At 36.6% G+C, this 16,373-nt stretch overlaps 1 protein-coding gene across 7 annotated transcripts in view; it reads left to right on the top strand.

The window, feature by feature from the left end:
• The window catches only part of IMMP2L (inner mitochondrial membrane peptidase subunit 2), an 882,864-nt gene that overhangs the window by 772,696 nt on the left and 93,795 nt on the right, over positions 1-16,373 (top strand). The window lies entirely within an intron of this gene.

The following is a 16,373-nucleotide window of genomic DNA, read 5'->3' as shown; positions in this document are numbered from 1 at the left end:
AAGCTAATCTTGTGTACCTTATATTCAAGGAGAAGGCTTTAAATTAATTGAATAAAGTGATTATTTTCCTGTATTGGAAGAGAGAATTTGATTTCTATTGCCTATTTTTCAAAGAAGTTTAAGGGCTATATAGCATATCACCTTAGTATATAATTACAGTGAAACTTTATGTGTACTTTTTGTTATTAAAATAAGTATAATTAGATAGGCTGACTTCCCTTATAATTATCTCTTTAAAGTTTTATTTCAGGCATAGGCTATTGTTAACATTTTATATGGGTCTGTTTTATTTGGGATGAAGATTTTTGACAATTCATAACATGTTGTCAGATAAGTTCCATTTATATCTTGCCTAAATTATATTTGAATGTGGAAAATGAATATATTAGTTCATTTTAGGAACATACTCTATGCCTGGTTTTCTTGGAATAAATTATAAATTATCTTTATCTTAGAAATAATATATTGAATTGAGTAGGTATTTGGTACTATTGATAACCAACTAATAATACCATAGTGGCAAATTAAAAATCAGTGACATTTTGACGTTTATTTTTTGTATTATTTTGAAGTTGGAAAATACATTTTAATATACTTAAGGGCAAAGTAATGCATTTAACTCATTTAAAAATTATTTTTAAAAATCAATAATATGTATATTTATAATATATAGAATAAGACATGTATTATGCTGATAATTTTTACTTAGTATAGTGACTATAGATGTTCTACATTATTGGAGAAGAGAAAGGGGCATAGTTGGTCAACTATTTCATAAATGGATGATTTTCTATAGCATGAGATCAAATACATTACTAAGGAAAATGTACGTACTTTTCTTTCGCCCCCTATTAATGTCAAACATGGTATATATAACTTAAAGCCTCTTCAGTGATCCATGCGTCCTAATAGAATTATAATCAATAAGTGTCCTTATATTTTGCAAGGTTAACAAGTGGTCCATATATATAAAACCTTAATTTTAAACTTCTTATTCTCCTAATGAAAAGCCAACATTAGCAGATAATAAGCCCACACTAGTATAACTACTGTCTTAGGCAGCTTCTAAACTCCAGAGACAGTGAATGAAATAACAAGAGAGGCAGAGACTCAGAGGAAGAAGGCTGGCACTCTGACTCTGTACTGTGAGGACCTAGGGTTTTGATGAAAGCACACTCTTCCCTAATTGAAATGCCTGACACTTTTTTAAAAAACCATTAACAACTTATTTTTGTTTTAAGTTTTTATTTAATTTTTTTTAATGTTTATTTATTTTTGAGACAGAGCATGAGCAGGGGAGGGGCAGAGAGAGAGAGGGAGACACAGAATGTGAAGCAGGCTCCAGACTCCAAGGTGTCGGCACAGAACCCCACACAGGGCTCTAACTCATTAACTGCAAGATCATGACCTGAGCCGAAGTTGGACACTAAACCAACTGAGCCACTCAGGTGCCCCACAAGTTTTTATTTAAATTCTAGTTGGTTAACATTTGTTTTGGGAGTACAATTTAGTGTTTCATCACTTACATACAACACCCAGCGCTCATCACAAGTGTCCTACTTAATCCCTGTCACCCATGTGGCCCATCCTCCGCCCACCTCACCTCCAGCAGCCCTCAGTTTGTTTTCTGTCATTAAGAGTCTCTTATGGTTTGCCTCCTATCTTTTCCCCCCTTCCCCATGTTCATGTTTGGTTTCTTTTTTTTATTACATTTATGTAATGTATGTATGTATGTATGTATGTATGTATGTATGTATGTACGTATTTAGAAAGAGGGAGGGAGGGAGAATGTGCACATGTTCGGGAAGAACTGAAAGAGAGAGAGAGGAGAGAGAGAAAATCCCAAGCAGGCTCCATGCTGCCAGTGCAGAGCCTGACTCATGGCTAGAGCCGTGAGATCATGGCTTAAGCTGAAATCAAGAGTTAGTCCCACACTTAACTGAGCCATCCAGGCGCCCCTGTTTAAATTTCACATATTAGCGAAATTATGTGACATTTATCTTTATCTGACTGACTTATTTCACTTAGTATAATACACTCTAGCCCCATCTATGTCAGTGCAAATGGCAAGATTTCATTCTTTTCGATGGCTGAGTAACATTACTTTGTGTATATATACCACATATTCTTTATCCATCTATCAGTTGATAGACATTTGGGCTCTTTCCATAATTTGACTATAGTTGATAATGCTACTAATAACATCAGGGTATGTGTGCCCCTTCGAATCAGTAATTTTTATTTCCTTTGGTAAATAGCTAGTAGTGCAATTGCTGGGTTATAGAGGAATTCCATTTTTAACTTTCTGAGGAACCTCCATACTTTTTCCAGAGTGGCTGCACAGGTTTGCATTGCTACCGACAGTGTAAAAGGATTCTCCTTTCTCTACATCCTCACCAACATCTATTATTTACTGTGTTGTTAATTTTAGCATTCTGAAAAGTGTGTGAGGTGGCATCTTATTGTGGTTTTGATTTATATTTCCCTAATGATGAGTGATGTTGAGCATCTTTTCATGTGTCTGTTGGCTGTCTGTCCTCTGTGGAAAAATGTCTATTTATATCTTCTGCCCATTTCTTAACCGGATCATTTGTTTTTTGGGTGTCAAATTTGATAAGTTCATTATAGATATTTGATACTAAACCTTTATTTGATATGTCATTTGCAAATGTCTTCTCCCATTCCATCAGATACCTTTTAGTTTTGTTGATTGTTTCCTTTACTGTGCAAAAGATTTTTATCTTGATGAGATCCCAGTAGTTCATTTTTGCTTTTGTTTTGCTTGGCTCCAGAGACATGTCTAGTAAGAAGTTGTTACAGCCAGTGTCAAAGAGGTTGCTGCCTGTTTTGTACTCTAGGCTTTTCATGGTTTCCTGTCTCATACTTAGGTCTTTCATCCATTTGTAATTTACTTTTGTGTATGATGTCAGAAAGTGGTCTGGTCTCATTCTTTTGCTGCTATCTGGTTTTCCCAACACCATTTGTTGAAGAAACATTCTTTTTTCCGTTGGATATACCTTCCTGCTTTATTGTGCAATAGTTGATCATATAGTTGTGGGTTAAAACCATAGACTTTTGAATTTAAGTAAGTAAGAGTCACTGATTCAACTGCAGAGAAATTTTAAGATAAGACTTCTAGAGTTTTTAAAATCAGCTGACACCTTTCTCAAGAATTAATTAATTACAGGTTAAGAAAAACACCGCAGTGAGAATGGACATTGAGTAGAATTGGCAGCAGGGAAGGGGTGGTGGCAATGGGAAGACACCATCTGGGTAGGCAGGATTGTGAGCTTGAAGAGTTGTGGTAGAAGTCCGAATCAACAGGAGTCTGAAAGTTCACCCATGAATATACTCTTGATGTCTACGTGGTAGTTAGTTCTACAGCATTTGCAGAAATATAGAGACATTGGAAAATGATTTTCGTAAGTAGTATTTCTCTTAATTTTGCCAACAGTTAATTCTCAGTTCTCTCCTTTTTAAAAAAAAAAAGTTATAAGTTTTTTTTTTGGAGAGAGATAGAGCAAGCAGGGAAAAGGCAAAGAGAGGGGGGAAAGAATCCCAAGCAGGCTCCTTGCTGCCAATGCACAGCCCAACATGGGGCTCGAACCCATAAACCATGAGACCATGACCTGAGGTGACGTCAAGAGTCAGATGCTTAACCCACTGAGCCACCCAGGCACCCCTTCAATTCTCTTTTCAACACCACTGTAAACCATAATATTTGACTTTAAAAAAAAACCCCAAAAAAATGATACCCTTTTTTTCCACCTAATGTACAGGAAAATAATCCAGAGAGTCAGCTTCTAATTCAGTTACAGGAATTGAACAGTACACTTAATTTTCTGAATACTGATTTGGAGAAGCCTTGTTTCTTGAGCTTTGGTACAAAACACTCTATTGCAATAAAGCAGAAAAAGGAACAAGGGGATCTTAGCACTTGGTCAGGAAATTCTTACCTAAGCCAGCCAGATAAATAGCTCACATGATAAAGATGACTTTGAGGACAGTACAAAAAGTACAAAAACATGACCTACTGATTTTATTTAATTAGCATTAGAGGATATGTTCTTGATAGTACTCAAGGCAAAAAGCATGTGTAAAATGGTCATTTCATGTATTTGTTTTATAGCCACCCTGTGATTTAAAGGGGAAAAAAATGAACTTCTAAATCTCTGTCTGCTATTAATGTCCTGGGTAGAAAGTTACCTAGGAGCTTTATTTTTCTGTTTCTCTTACTGTAGAAAGAATAATAGTAATTATTGCTGTTACCACAGAGCGTGGACAACTAATGAACAGGATCTTTCTAGGAAAAGAGGAAACTTCAACTCTTGTAGATCACTTGAGTAACATTTATTCAATAACATTTTAAGGTGTTCTGTGGCCTTGAGAGGTGATAATATACCTGTTAAGCAGTGTTTCCTTACGAGTAGAAGTTGGGAAGTCTTAGATAAGCCAACAGGCTATTCCTAGAAATGGCACTGTGTGTACATTATAGACTATTTTACTGCATAAACTGTTGAGAGTTTAAAAACCAGCTGTATACTTCACCATTTGACCAAAAATGTCCATGAATTAGTACCATATTACCCCTGCCATACCTCACTGTAAGTCGTGCCCTTCTCAGTAACCAAACTTCCGGTGTTCAAGTTCTAAGATATTTCCTGGTAACCCAGATTTCGTTTGCCTTCACCATGATGTATTTGTGGTAACACTGTATCTTTTAGATGTGGAAGAATTTTGAATACAAAGAAATTTTGGTATAGTCACATATATATGTTGTATTCAATTGTATTGGCCTATAGTAACAGCTATAGCTAATAGCTAAAGATTAGTGGAATCTTTCTCTTCATTTATTACTTATGTATCAAACTAATGTTAAGCAGATAAAATAAGGACTCTTACAGCTAATATGTGCTGGAGCTGGCTTCAACTGGTTTATGGGAGCCAATTATTAAATTTTTTTGGAATTTTGTTAATGGTTCTTAAAACAACCATCTTTAAAAGTTACATTTTATAAACTTAGAAATCAACCGAACCAAAAAAATAAGGGTAATAAGTCCTCAAAACCTCATTTTCTAACTATTGGACCACATTTTACTGTTACATATGGTGGCCATAATGGTGTGCCACTGAGCATGTCTTCCCACTTGCATGTTTAGTGATTTCATGTTGGTAGCTTGAACATGGCCACACTGGGAATATTTATACCATGGAAATAGGCAGGCACTACAAATTAACCTCAGCCCACCCCCCTGAAAATAAGTTGTTGCACATTTTCCAACCCACCGCTTCTTATAGCTGAGTTTTGGAAAAGAATATACAGGTGCTATTACAGTTCTTGGGCCCCATATCTCAAATGATGGTTCTTACAAGCCCCTATGTTCCAGTCCCCTCAAGGGCTTATTTAAAACTGTAGTTTCTTTGGTTCTACCCGTGAATGTTTCAGGGTTTTTTTTGTCCAAGTAAATTATTTCATACACTAAAATTTGAGGACTGTCATAGAGCTTTCTAAATTATGGTAGAAATCATAATAGTTTTGCTTTGCTCTATTTAGTTTATTTTCACATTGAAAAAGAAGGTTAACTCAGATAACACTAGTGCGAAAGCAGTAAGAATAAAATCATTCACTAACTTAAACAGAAGTAAATGGCGACGCATATCTATATCCTAAGATATTTTCTTCTTCCAATTTTTGGCATATGCTAAATAAATGTTTCTGGAATTAAACACAACATTCTGAATTGTTAGATATTCTCTATTTGCTATATTTTGTTTAAAACTCTATTTCCTTTAAGATCCATATTTACTCACACATGTGAAAACACCTACCAAATTTCAATTCTATTTTTCTTTTTTATTTGCAAAAGCTTCCAGACCCTGTGTCCGTTAAATTTCTCAATGGAAAACTTTTATATGACAAAATATTTTTTAAATCCTACATTTTTGCCTTCATTTGGTGTCTCTAGGAGCCAGATGTTCATCTTAGTAAAGGTGACATATTCTTATCTTCTTCTTCCTAACCCAGGGCTGCCTTAAAAACTGCCAAGAAGTTTTAAGTGTGGGTGTTTCAGTAAAAAAAAAAAAAAAAAAAAAAAAAAAAAAAAAAAAAAAAAAAAAAAAAATTCACGGCTGTCCATCAGCTAGAAAATGTTAGGTTTCCCTTTTTAGACTGCCAGAACAATAAATGAAAAACAAGTCAGATTCTTAGAACAGGAAAGACTTATTTTCAGGATCTTAAAATTAAAATAATTTCACTTAGTTTTAAAATGATTTTGCATCTCTAACCACCAAGCTATATCTTTTTTGACAGTTTATTTGGTATTAGGATTATTTTCTCTCTTGTAACTGTCAATATGGAAGTTTTAGTATAGTAGATCTGCAAGCCACCACTATAACAGATCCTCAGAATAACACATATTGTAGCAAAAATAATGCAGAATGACACTTCTGCCAGGCGTATTTATAGGATGAAGCTTATATAACGTAAGACATATGTGTCCGTTCTCTATCTCGGCAGCTTTCTCAGCAGTATTCCTCAATATTATTTTTGGTATAAAATGTTCATATTAAATTAATGGGCTTAAGAAACTTGAATTCATGGGGTCTTTTGAAGAAGCAAGTTTAAAACTATTTTTTTTTCTTGGGAAAAATGTAGCATGAGAAATGTGTATGAGTGGCAGATTTGATTGCTCCCAAATTGTCCCAAATAATTGCGTCTTGTTTATTAATATTGTTACACACCCATTTTTCCCTCATAGGAAACAAGGGCATCTGGGGCTGTCATAGCTCAGAAGAATTACATTCATATATTTATTTATTGCCTGTGTTTCCTAAATGTGGCCTGCCCCATTGATTGTCAGGCACAACTACTGAGATCAGCTCCTGTGACAGATGCACAGGGAGCCAGAATCCTATTCAAGAAGCCCACAGTCTAGAATAGTGTGCTGATGGCTGATGAAAAGAAGTCCCATGGAAGAGAAACTGAGACATTCCCAGGACTTTTCTCACTACTTTTTTTTTAATCCAAGTTTAACATGGTGCCTCTGTCAAATTTAGAGCTGTAGACACTAATAAACACCATCCTAGGAAGTCAGAGGGATGAAGGTAAAATAGTTCCTTCTCTAAATTTTAAAGTGTAAAGAAACACATAATCAGTGGGGAAGACAAAAATTAAAAAAAAAAAAAAGTCAGTACTTGTCAATATGGTAGAACAAACACGCTACCATATACAATGGAAAGCATGAAGGAGAAAATAAAAAGCTTGCCAAAGAAGGTGACCCTTGATTTGGGTTACAGTATAGCTGTCAGGCTTATTTGTTAAATACCAGTAACTACCAGGAATTGAGGGTAAGTGGGAGATGGAGAGTCCCCTCACTGCTTATTAAAAGAAAGCAAGTCTTAGTCTGAATCCTGCCATACTTTTATTAGCATGAAAGCACAAATACCGTCTACTCTTTGACGATTTAGAAACTCCCAAGACGTATTTAATGAAAGCTTCCTTCCAAAGAAGATGCAAGGATATGTGCGGGGATCAGAAAGCCCTCTAGTTTTTTCAGATGATGGTGTCCTCCATTAAAGGAGCGCACAGCTGAAAGAAATTCTAGGCCTTGAGTGCTGTTGGGCTATTGGACCTATTGGGTTTTCATATTTTGCATATGGAAGGGCAGAGATACCTGTGCAATCTTTCTAAGAAACCACCTCTCATACATACCACTTACTTTACTAAAGAATGTTTATTTTAACTATTAAGCTTAACTTACCCTATGGTACACATACACTGGTGATACTTTAAGTAAGTCTATGGCATAGTCATCTCTACGGTGTGGACTGTTGATAACGATTTTCAGATGCTAAACCCTGAAGTGTGAATTCCTGATTAGACTACTTAATTGTTAATTAAACCTACACAAGGTGTAGATTAAAGGTAATTTATGTATACTCAGATAGTTTATTATGAAATATTTTTTATACATTACAATTTATTATTGGTCAGAGTATGCTGTTTAAACTCTGTTTTGAGGTTTCTAAGTTATTTTCTCAAGAAGTTATTTTTTCCACAGATTTTGCGTGTTATGTGTGTTTTGGGTTTTGTTTTCATAACGGCAAGTTGACTTTGTTACCTCTGGGCTTGCACAGAACTAGGGTTATGTGTGGGCATGATATGTTAACAAGGAGAAGGAGCTTTTTCTGTTTGGGAAAATCCCATGGGGTTTTTTGTTGTGTTTCTGTAGGAGAAACTGAGATCCTTTTGTCTCTGGCGGCTGCTTTACTTTTAGTCTACATTTACTTCACATTTAGTATTTTGTTTTCCAAGTAAAGAAGAATAACATTAGATGCAACAAAAACAAAATATATTTTTCTTCATCCATAGCTTTCCATTACAAAGAATAGTACTTGAACAAGATGAAAGTAGTTGAGGGTTTCTTTACAAATGGCTTTGAACTAAAGATAAGTGTGTTTGTTCGAAACTTTAAAACATTCAACATACATTTTTATATCTTGGAATATCAGAATGAAATCCACATGGCCTTTTTTTTCAGTAATGATTTTCTCTACCAGTTTAGGTCTAGAACAGACTTCATGCCATTGCCCTCTTCTTTAGGTTTCCAACTGCTATGAAGTGTTTACTTGGAATTTAAATAGAATGTTTGAATTTCAGGTGACATTACTTTCAGCAATGAATTCAACCTACAGTCAGTTCTATTTTTGAAACTGATTGCACTGTTAGCTACAAATATCAGCTAATGTTAGATGAGAACCACACACACACACACACACACTTTCTTGTAAGAAAATTACAAGAGATCTCTCACTACAGAGATGATTAATGCTTGATGTTAATGCTGCCTGCTAGTATTGCTATATACACATTTTGTTACTTAAAAATTACAATAAGGTCTAGGACAGACTGGGTGACTCAGTGAGTTAAGTGTACAGTTTTGGCTCAGGTCATGATCTCATGGTTGGTGGGTTCAAGCCCCATGTCAGGCTCTGAACTAACAGGTCAAAGCCTGGAGCTTGCTTCAGATTCTGTGTCTCCCACTCTCTCGCTGTCCCTCCCCCATTGTGCTCTCTCTCTCTCAAAAATAAATGAATAAATAAATATTAAAATTTCAGTACAGTATATGAAGTTTGATATCTTCCATTCCACCTGCTGTGAACATCTTCCTATATCACTAAATAATCATTAAAGGTATGATTTTTTTGGCTGCATAATATTCTATCCTATGGCTTTATGTTGATTTGTTTAACCATTTTGCTATTCTTTTTGACACTTAGAGGTTTTGGTTTATAATTTAAAATGTAGGGGCACCTGGGTGGCTCAGTCAGTTAAGCGTCCAACTTCTGCTCAGGTCTTGATCTTGGGGTTTGTGGATTTGGGCCCCGCATTGGGCTCTGTGCTGACAGCTCTGAGCCTAGAGCCTGCTTCAGATTCTGTTTCCCTCTCTCTGCCCCATCATCTGATCACACTTTGTCTGTCTCTCTCTTTCTCTCAAAAATAACATTAAAATATTTTTAAATGTGCTTTCTGGGGTACCTGGGTGGCTGTCAGTAAAGCATCTGACTCTTGATTTTAGCTCAGGTCATTATCACCATGGTTTGTAGGATTGAGCCCTGCCTGCTGGGGATTCTCTCTCCCTGTCTCTCTCTGCCCCTCCTCCACTTGTGCCCTCGCTCAAAATAAGTAAATAATTTTTTTCAAAAGGATAAAATGTATTTTTGAAATATGTATGTATATGCATATATGCATATATTTAAGTTGAATATAATAGTTTTAAAATAAGATTTAAATTATTTTGATATAGTAAATGGATTTTGGTTTGTATCTAATAAAAGTAATTACCTTTAGAGATAAAGTAATATTTTTATAGATGACCATTTGCACCAGGGCTGAGTGCAGTAGGTGGTGATATTCACTTAGTGACAAGTTCAGGTGTGAATTTTGCCCTTCCCATCCTTGTTTGGTGAGGGTAGTAGTTCTGAAGAACAATTTCAACTACCATCCAACCATGAAGCATGATCAAACATTGTGTAACTGAGATTGATAAATCGCTGAGTTTATTTTCTTTCTCCTTGTAAAATGTTTTCCACAATTATGTGGACTAGTTGTTTGCAAATTTGATGAACCTACAAAAACACTAGATCATATCTTCATATGGCGCACATACAGTTTTTCATCCTGCTCCCTTCCCAACGCATTGCTGAATATTAGCATTTCAAACAGTAACAGCAAAGACAAGAAGGAAGTAATTTCATTTCTATAGATAAAGTAAATGGGTCCATTTTCAATACTATCCTTTTGAAATGGCTAATTCCATAATTATTTTTTCAAATTCTTTCCCCCAATGTTACGGTTTGGAACTAGTGCAAAAGAGCTTAAAGGATACTAGGGCAGAAACTTTAAAAAAATATCTATACATTTAAAAGCAGGCTGTTCAATTGCCTTTGAGTTTGATTGCCCTCCAGGACCATCTAATCCCCCAAGTGAAATGAGTGATTTGGTTATGCTGTTCAGTCTAACCTATGATTTCTAGTTCAGATGGCCAACTTGCTAGAAATGCTTCTGAACAAGCTGGTCAGCTGGTATAATAACATTAGCATAGCTGTTTTGTTGTGGTTATTGTTTTTATATTTGTAGCTCTTTGGGAAATACAGTCTAACGAAAATTGTTCTTACATATATATGTTATAAGCAGCATTTGGCCAAATTTCCAAATTTGATGTATTTCTCCACCTGACACTTAATGAGTGATTTTCTAACCTTATAGACAGGACCCCTAATGTAAAGTGTTTCATAATATTAGGTTGAGATGCTGGTTCACAATGTCTTCAGGTAAGAGTGATCTAATGAATCATTTTTACCGTTTCCTGAAACACCTGAATTTGCTCTGTGTTTCAGCCAATTACGAGGTAGATTTAGTGCTCTTTGCTTAAAGCAGTTGCAAGATTATAGCCCTAGGCAGGTTGTGAACATTTTGTCAGTATAGAGACCCTGAAATATTGAAAAGTTCAATATTGCATTTGTTTATACAGTTGAAAATCCTTGGTTTTCTAGCATATACTGACTAAACTAATAATACCAATTTTTCTGCTTTGATAGACTCTTATAAGACCTTGCTCCAAGATGACCAGGAACCTTTTTAGGTATTGTTATTTGGAATTTCTATATCACCTTGGGAATATGTATACACATGCGTACCTGTTCATATGTACATGTATATGTGTGTACATATATGTGTATACCTCTATGTGTGTATATGTATGTATGCACATACATAAATGTTACATTAATTACTTTCTTAAATTTCATGTTTGTAATTACTTTAAGAGTTGCACATATTTTGGGGTGCCTGGTTGGCTCAGTTAAGCATCCAGCTTCGGCTCAGGTCATGATCTCATGGTTTGAGTTCAAGCCTTGCTTTGGGCTCTGTGGTGACAATGCGGAGCTTGCTTCACATCCTCTCTCCCTCTTTCTCTCTGCCCTTTCCCCATTCATTCATTCTCTCTCTCCCTCTCTCTGTCTCTCTCTGTCTCTGTCTCTCTCTCTCAAAAATAAACATTAAAAAAATATTTTCAAAGAGTGGCACACGTTTGAAAGGACAAAGGGAAAAAGAAATGAGGATGGCAGAGAGTGCTTCCTGTTGTGACTGAGGTTTTGCTCTACACAATTCAGAGTACAAGTAATTTACTGCAGGTAGTCCATGGAATGCAGTGCTTGAGGCCTTCTTCTAGTAACAGTGTGCAGACCGGAAGTCCAAGTTTTTCCTTCCTGATGTTCTGTACTCCAGAGTTTGCATGTGCTTCCACATGACTTGAAAGGGAGTCAACACTAACTTGGTCCCATCTTGCAGCAGTCAGGAGGCCCTGGCTGTTGAATAGAAATGGGCCTTGGTGACCTTTGTCCAAAGCCAAGAATTCTGGGGAAAAAATACCCCCTCCAGTGACACTCACAAGTGATAGAACAGCATCATTCCCTTTGAGAGAGAATCTGCAGATTTTGCAGCATCACATTCATTGAGGGGCTCCCAGCCCCCATCCAAGCTGTCCGTGGCCACCGTGGAGGTAAGATTATGGAACCATGAGCTGTGCAGCAGCTGTGGGTCAAGAGAAGTGGGTGGCTGTCTGTGTTTGATTGAAACAGTCCTCAGGGATCCAGAAGGCAGGAGCCGAATCATATGACCAAATGCCAGAGTGGGTAGGATTATAAGAAAGAAGGCGGTACTCTGGCATCACTCTCAGACATGGGCCCATGTGCCCTGTAAATACTACGCAAATTCCTGCAGCATGTAGGAGTCACCATTCTCAGTTGGTAGGCTGAGCCAAGTCCCAAAGCAGAACATCTCAGGAGCACTAGGCAGGATTTGTTTCATTTCGTATCACCTCGGTGAACCAGAACCACTGTCTTCCCCTTAACACTGATGATTAAAGCCTGATCATCATCCACAAGGAAACTGAAACCCTATTAGGTTAAATAATTTGCCTGAAGGCACATAGCTAATAAGTGGCTGAGCTGGTGTCAGGCAGTCTGGTGGCCCTGCTTTTCACCATTCTGCTGTACTAATTCTTCCTTTCCAAGGCCTTTCCATTTACAGTAGCCTGGTCTTCTCCTGTTAAGATACCTTGTTTTTTCCTCAGTACTTCTCAAAGGTATAGCAAGAAGGCCCTGGGCAACTTCTTCATCCTCCTTCCTAACATTAAACTAATGCTTTGCCAGATCTTAGTGAGATTTTCCTACAGTATCTCAATCCCAAGTGGCTTTCTTGACCTAGTCTCACCTCCTAACTTGAGGTAATTTTGCCACAAAAATTACAAAACCACTATTCCTTCTTTGCGGAAATTCCAGGTATTTACTATTAGGATCCTTCAAAGATTAAATTTCACTGTCCATTGTCACATGTTTTCTTTTCCTTCTTAACATCCACATTCAGTCTCCTGCTCAGGCCTTGATGGTTAAGCCAATTCTGGGTATGAACCCTATGAGTACAGCACAGGCCCATGGAGCGAGTGCCATTTAAGTGCCACCGGAACAAATTGGTTCTGTGGGAGACATATTAATTACATGGTGAATTGGCCAGAGGGATACTCTTTTTACCATAAAGTGCTATGTGCTGCACAGGAGTCCCCGATCTTCCTAGAATGTCGTATAGACAATCAGATATTCCAATAATGCTACATCTACCTGATAACACAACATTCCGGTAACCTCTTTCACCGAACAGTTGTCTTTTTCTGTTTATCGCTAATATAATAATTACACAAATATGAACAATAGTACAACCTTTAATATCTTCCTATGAAGGTGCAGAACAGCTCCAAAGGAACATTTGACATATTGTATATATAAAAATAACCAAAAAAATCTACCACCACCAGATATCAAAAGGATATTGACAGGAACAAGACAGTGCATGACAATGCAAGGATTTGTATCTCTATGAAGAAGTTTGGGAGGTGGGATAGAGGTTATTTCATTGTTAGTTTTAATGTATTCAGGAAAGTTGATGAAATAAAATACATTTTCACTGATGTTTTCTAATTATAAACAAAGGCTAATTTCTCTTAAACCTTTTAATATATTCACAGAAATGTTTGTACATTCACTAATGAGTGCCATTATATTGAGGGGCACATTGCCCACAGAGGACTGCATTTTTGCAAGAATGACCCTGCATAAATGCAGATGGCTTCACAGTCACTATCAGGGAATTGAGGATGAGAACCTCCCTCCCCTGAGTTTTTCACAGAAAAAGGTTAGTAATTGCTTTACTTAAGTGCCTTAGATTTCAGAGCACTAGTAGTTTTTTCTTGAGCTTGTTTTCTTAAAAATTGGACCCTCTAGGTCCCTATGAGATTAGGAAAGAACTAACTTTATGCCATCGAGTCGTGTGTGTATGTCTGTGGGTCTGTATGTGTGAGTGTATGGGGGCTGGGAACTCTGCAGTGACTCATACCTACTTGAATCAAGAAGACCATTGTAAAACAGAACAGTTCAGATAGTCAACCACTTGGTTTTTAAGTCTATGGTGTTCTTAATAGTCAATTATATGCATGCTTATCTGCAGATTGAAAGTGTTTCCCCACCAGGAGACACAGTCAGTGGAAACTGCTTCAAATCCAGGGTAGCCTGCACTCAGTGTTTGGATGAGCCATATTGTAGGATAACTTCTATCTCTTAATTCTGTTTGTTCCTACTTTTCATTTATCACTATCTTTTGTTTTTTTTTCTCTTTCTATTTTCTTTCCAATTATCCATACTAAATGGTAACTAGAAATAGCATGGATAAGTGACATTCATGGACAGTTTATGATTCTCAATTGAGCCAATAATTTCAACCTTGTCTTCCATCAAATCTTTTTATGAGAGCTGCTCACAATGACCATAATTGATTAATTTGCATTTCATTGCTGCCCTTCATCTCTGCATATAATCTAGTGAAAATAACGCTGTGGCCAAGAGAAGGACAGTAGGAGAATGAAGGGGGAGACCTAGGTAATCTATCAATTGGGAAATTAATCCCAGAATAATTAGGAATTATCCAACTCCTAACTTACAAGCCTATATGCAAATAGGTGGTGGTATAGAGCAGTGTGTGTCTTTTCTGTGCAAGAAGTAATTTCTGTTATGCTAGATGAATACAAAATGGCCCAGAAGTGAATGTGGAAATTGATGAGCCAAAGAGTCTGGGCATGAAATATGAAATACAACCAGGGAAGAGTGGGTAGTAGTCTAAGAAGGTAAAGAAAATAACACCTGCAATGAAAAGATAATTAGAAAAATAGCAGAAAAGAGTAGAAGAATTCAGTTGGTCTTTAGAAGTGCTTGCTGAGAAAAAGAAAATGCATTCAAAAGATTGGACCAGAGGGATCAAAGTACTTATGAACTTCTGATATCAGACAAAGAGGTACTAAGACATTTATATGGATTTTAGGAACATACTCTTTTATTTTCTTTGAAAAACTTTCATCATACCTACTTCTGTGTTTGTTTCCATAAAGCCATCTATCTCTACTGTTAGGGAATTTTTTCGGGATTACTGAATACTTACTTTATTCAGAAAATGTATTTCAAATGTCTGCTCTACACTGGGGCTCTATGCTCACACCAGATGAACAGGAATCAACTCAGCCATGCATGTTTTCAAAAAGCTGATGATCTGGTGAGGGACATAGACAACTCATCATGTTGCAGTAACTGGTAGGATGCTATAGCTGGAAAACAGAAGGAAGGATACCTATCTTAGTTTGGAAGGGAGAAAAGGCTTTCTCCAGACAATATTACCTGATTGAGAGATCCAAAGGGTAAGTGGAAGCTAGAAGGGAGGGAAGGATATGTCATTGAAAATATTCCAGGCAGAAGAAAAAACATGTGCACAAGCCCAGAGAGACAGTATGCATCTCTCAGGGGCTAAAAGTAGTAGTTCAGTATGGCTATAGCATAGCGTGAGACAGAAGAAAGTGAAGAGGACACAAGGGAGGTTTTTTTAAATCTATATTTTTCCAAGTTTTTTTTTTTTTTTTTTTTTTTTTAATTTTAGAGAGTGTGAGCAGGGGAGGGGCACAGAGATTGGGATAGACAGAATCAGAAACAGGCTTCAGGCTCTGATCTGTCAGCACAGAGCCCAATGCAGGACTCAAACTCATGAACCCATGAGATCATGACCTGAACCTCAGCAGAATGCTTAACCAACTAAGCCACCCAGGCATCCCTATTTTTCCAAGTTTGTCGAGATATGCTGTGTAAGAGATATGCATTGTGTAAGAGTAAAGTATATAATGTGATGATTTGATACATGTATATATTGTGAAATATTTACTACAATGAGGTTGTGTAATATAGCCTTTACCTCACAAAGCTACCATTTTGTTGTTGCTGTGGAAAATACTTCAGATCTACTCTCATAGAAACTTTAATGCATATGAGACAGTATGGTTAACTATGTGCATTAGATTCTCAGAACTTAGTTTATAATGGAAAGTTTGTATCCTTTTACCAACATTTCCCCAATTCTCCTGCCTCTTAACATTCACAATATCATTTTTGTAAGTTCAATCTTTTTAGATGCCACGAGTAATAGCATACAGCCTTTTTCCTTCTCTGACATAGCTCACTTAGCATAATGCCCTCAAAGTCCATCCATGTAATTACAAGTGATAGGTTTCCTCCTTTTTATGACTTTTTTTATTCCATTGGGTATAAATACCACATTTTCTTTATCCGTTCATCCATCGATGAACACTTAGGTTGTATCCATGTTTTGGCTATTAAGAATAATGCTGCAGTGAACATGGGAGTGTAGATAGGTCCTTGAGATAGTGATTTCATGTTTCTCAGGTATACATCCAGAAGTAGGATTGCTGGATCATTCTACTTTT

The sequence above is a fragment of the Panthera pardus genome, unplaced genomic scaffold (assembly GCF_024362965.1).
Source record: "Panthera pardus isolate Hobbes unplaced genomic scaffold, ASM2436296v1 HiC_scaffold_8, whole genome shotgun sequence".
In the NCBI taxonomy this organism is placed as follows: Eukaryota; Metazoa; Chordata; class Mammalia; order Carnivora; family Felidae; genus Panthera; species Panthera pardus.
This window is presented reverse-complemented; position numbering and strand designations above follow the sequence as displayed.